Source organism: Paroedura picta, unplaced genomic scaffold, assembly GCF_049243985.1.
Source record: "Paroedura picta isolate Pp20150507F unplaced genomic scaffold, Ppicta_v3.0 Ppicta_v3_sca23, whole genome shotgun sequence".
NCBI classification, from domain to species: Eukaryota; Metazoa; Chordata; class Lepidosauria; order Squamata; family Gekkonidae; genus Paroedura; species Paroedura picta.
This window is the reverse complement of record NW_027518620.1, coordinates 1,521,733-1,526,614: the sequence shown is the minus strand read 5'-3', so window position 1 is coordinate 1,526,614 and position 4,882 is coordinate 1,521,733.

The following is a 4,882-nucleotide window of genomic DNA, read 5'->3' as shown; positions in this document are numbered from 1 at the left end:
ATTGTTCCGGGTGGGCGTTGTATTGGTTTTTCGGAAGCGTTAGACCTGTAAGAAAAAAATTTAAATGGTTGGGAAAGGCCATGGGATGTAGAAATATTTTTTTCACATTTACTTCCTTGTAAAAACAGGTAAATCAATAGGGTTTTTCGTACGGATAAGTACCCAGTGAACCGTTCGTTCAGCTTTATATATTGTTCCGGGTGGGCGTTGTATTGTTTTTTCGGAAGTGTTAGACCTGTAAGAGAAAAAATTAAATGGTTGGGAAAGGCCATGGGATGTAGAAATATTTTTTTCACATTTTACTTCCTTGTAAAAACAGGAAAATCAATAGGGATTTTCGTACGGATAAGTACCCAGTGAACCGTTCGTTTAGCTTTATATATTGTTCCGGGTGGGCGTTGTATTGGTTTTTCGGAAGTGTTAGACCTGTAAGAGAAAAATTTAAATGGTTGGGAAAGGCCATGGGATGTAGAAATATTTTTTTCACATTTTATTTCCTTTTAAAAACAGGTAAATCAATAGGGATTTTCGTACGGATAATTACCCAGTGAACGGTTCGTTTAGCTTTATATATTGTTTCGGGTGGGCGTTGTATTGGTTTTTTGGAAGTGTTAGACCTGTAAGAGAAAAATGTAAGTGGTTGGGAAAGGCCATGGGATGTAGAAATATTTTTTTCACATTTTACTTCCTAATAAAAACTGGAAAATCAATAGGGATTTTCGTACGGATATGTACCCAGTGAACCGTTCGTTTAGCTTTATATATTGTTCCGGGTGGGCGTTGTATTGTTTTTTCGGAAGTGTTAGACCTGTAAGAGAAAAATTTAAATGGTTGGGAAAGGCCATGGGATGTAGAAATATTTTTTTCACATTTTACTTCCTTGTAAAAACAGGAAAATCAATAGGGATTTTCGTACGGATAGGTACCCAGTGAACCGTTCGTTTAGCTTTATATATTTTTCCGGGTGGGCGTTGTTTAGGTTTTTCGGAAGTGTTAGACCTGTAAGAGAAAAATTTAAATGGTTGGGAAAGGCCATGGGATGTAGAAATATTTTTTTCACATTTTATTTCCTTGTAATACAGGTAAATCAATAGGGTTTTTCTTACGGATAAGTGCCCAGTGAACGGTTCGTTTAGCTTTATATATTGTTCCGGGTGGGCGTTGTTTTGGTTTTTCGGAAGTGTTAGACCTGTAAGAGAAAAATTTAAATGGTTGGGAAAGGCCATGGGATGTAGAAATATTTTTTTCACATATACTTCCTTGTAAAAACAGGTAAATCAATAGGGTTTTTCGTACGGATAAGTACCCAGTGAACGGTTCGTTTAGCTTTATATATTGTTCCGGGTGGGCGTTGTATTGGTTTTTCGGAAGTGTTAGACCTGTAAGAGAAAAATTTAAATGGTTGGGAAAGGCCATGGGATGTAGAAATATTTTTTTCACATTTACTTCCTTGTAAAAACAGGTAAATCAATAGGGTTTTTCGTACAGATAAGTACCCAGTGAACGGTTCGTTTAGCTTTATATATTGTTCCTGGTGGGCGTTGTATTGGTTTTTCAGAAGTGTTAGACCTGTAAGAGAAAAATTTAAATGGTTGGGAAAGGCCATGGGATGTAGAAATATTTTTTTCACATTTACTTCCTTGTAAAAAGAGGTAAATCAATAGGGATTTTCGTACGGATAATTACCCAGTGAACGGTTCGTTTAGCTTTATATATTGTTCCGGGTGGGCGTTGTATTGGTTTTTTGGAAGTGTTAGACCTGTAAGAGAAAAATTTAAATGGTTGGGAAAGGCCATGGGATGTAGAAATATTTTTTTCACATTTTATTTCCTTTTAAAAACAGGTAAATCAATAGGGATTTTCGTACGGATAATTACCCAGTGAACGGTTCGTTTAGCTTTATATATTGTTCCGGGTGGGCGTTGTATTGGTTTTTTGGAAGTGTTAGACCTGTAAGAGAAAAATTTAAGTGGTTGGGAAAGGCCATGGGATGTAGAAATATTTTTTTCACATTTTACTTCCTAATAAAAACTGGAAAATCAATAGGGATTTTCGTACGGATATGTACCTAGTGAACGGTTCGTTTAGCTTTATATATTGTTCCGGGTGGGCGTTGTATTGGTTTTTCGGAAGCGTTAGACCTGTAAGAAAAAAATTTAAATGGTTGGGAAAGGCCATGGGATGTAGAAATATTTTTTTCACATTTACTTCCTTGTAAAAACAGGTAAATCAATAGGGTTTTTCGTACGGATAAGTACCCAGTGAACCGTTCGTTTAGCTTTATATATTGTTCCGGGTGGGCGTTGTATTGTTTTTTCGGAAGTGTTAGACCTGTAAGAGAAAAAATTAAATGGTTGGGAAAGGCCATGGGATGTAGAAATATTTTTTTCACATTTTACTTCCTTGTAAAAACAGGAAAATCAATAGGGATTTTCGTACGGATAAGTACCCAGTGAACCGTTCGTTCAGCTTTATATATTGTTCCGGGTGGGCGTTGTTTTGGTTTTTCGGAAGTGTTAGACCTGTAAGAGAAAAATTTAAATGGTTGGGAAAGGCCATGGAATGTAGAAATATTTTTTTCACATTTTACTTCCTTGTAAAAACAGGAAAATCGATAGGGATTTTCATACGGATAAGTACCCAGTGAACGGTTCGTTTATCTTTATATATTCTTCCGGGTGGGCGTTGTATTGGTTTTTCAGAAGTGTTAGACCTGTAAGAGAAAAATTTAAATGGTTGGGAAAGGCCATGGGATGCAGAAATATTTTTTTCACATTTACTTCCTTGTAAAAACAGGTAAATCAATAGGGTTTTTCGTACGGATAAGTACCCAGTGAACCGTTGGTTTAGCTTTATATATTGTTCCGGGTGGGCGTTGTATTGTTTTTTCGGAAGTGTTAGACCTGTAAGAGAAAAATTTAAATGGTTGGGAAAGGCCATGGGATGTAGAAATATTTTTTTCACATTTTACTTCCTTGTAAAAACAGGAAAATCAATAGGGATTTTCGTACGGATAAGTACCCAGTGAACCGTTCGTTTAGCTTTATATATTGTTCCGGGTGTGCCTTGTTTTGGTTTTTCGGAAGTGTTAGACCTGTAAGAGAAAAATTTAAATGGTTGGGAAAGGCCATGGGATGTAGAAATATTTTTTTCACATTTTATTTCCTTGTAAAAACAGGTAAATCAATAGGGTTTTTCGTACGGATAAGTACCCAGTGAACGGTTCGTTTAGCTTTATATATTGTTCCGGGTGGGCGTTGTATTTGTTTTTCGGAAGCGTTAGACCTGTAAGAAAAAAATTTAAATGGTTGGGAAAGGCCATGGGATGTAGAAATATTTTTTTCACATTTACTTCCTTGTAAAAACAGGTAAATCAATAGGGTTTTTCGTACGGATAAGTACCCAGTGAACCGTTCGTTTAGCTTTATATATTGTTCCGGGTGGGCGTTGTATTGTTTTTTCGGAAGTGTTAGACCTGTAAGAGAAAAATTTAAATAGTTGGGAAAGGCCATGGGATGTAGAAATATTTTTTTCACATTTTACTTCCTTGTAAAAACAGGAAAATCAATAGGGATTTTCGTACGGATAAGTACCCAGTGAACCGTTCGTTTAGCTTTATATATTGTTCCGGGTGGGCGTTGTTTTGGTTTTTCGGAAGTGTTAGACCTGTAAGAGAAAAATTTAAATGGTTGGGAAAGGCCATGGGATGTAGAAATATTTTTTTCACATTTTATTTCCTTGTAATACAGGTAAATCAATAGGGTTTTTCTTACGGATAAGTGCCCAGTGAACGGTTCGTTTAGCTTTATATATTGTTCCGGGTGGGCGTTGTTTTGGTTTTTCGGAAGTGTTAGACCTATAAGAGAAAAATTTAAATGGTTGGGAAAGGCCATGGGATGTAGAAATATTTTTTTCACATATACTTCCTTGTAAAAACAGGTAAATCAATAGGGTTTTTCGTACGGATAAGTACCCAGTGAACGGTTCGTTTAGCTTTATATATTGTTCCTGGTGGGCGTTGTATTGGTTTTTCGGAAGTGTTAGACCTGTAAGAGAAAAATTTAAATGGTTGGGAAAGGCCATGGGATGTAGAAATATTTTTTTCACATTTACTTCCTTGTAAAAACAGGTAAATCAATAGGGTTTTTCGTACGGATAAGTACCAAGTGAACGGTTCGTTTAGCTTTATATATTGTTCCTGGTGGGCGTTGTATTGGTTTTTCAGAAGTGTTAGACCTGTAAGAGAAAAATTTAAATGGTTGGGAAAGGCCATGGGATGTAGAAATATTTTTTTCACATTTACTTCCTTGTAAAAAGAGGTAAATCAATAGGGATTTTCGTACGGATAAGTACACAGTGAACGGTTCGTTTAGCTTTATATATTGTTCCGGGTGGGCGTTGTATTGGTTTTTTGGAAGTGTTAGACCTGTAAGAGAAAAATTTAAATGGTTGGGAAAGGCCATGGGATGTAGAAATATTTTTTTCACATTTACTTCCTTGTAAAAACAGGTAAATCAATAGGGTTTTTCGTACGGATAAGTACCCAGTGAACGGTTCGTTTAGCTTTATATATTGTTCCGGGTGTGCGTTGTATTGGTTTTTCAGAAGTGTTAGACATTTAAGAGAAAAATTTAAATGGTTGGGAAAGGCCATGGGATGTAGAAATATTTTTTTCACATTTTATTTCCTTTTAAAAACAGGTAAATCAATTGGGATTTTCGTACGGATAATTACCCAGTGAACCGTTCGTTTAGCTTTATATATTGTTCCGGGTGGGCGTTGTATTGGTTTTTTTGGAAGTGTTAGACCTGTAAGAGAAAAATTTAAATGGTTGGGAAAGGCCATGGGATGTAGAAATATTTTTTTCACATTTTATTTCCTT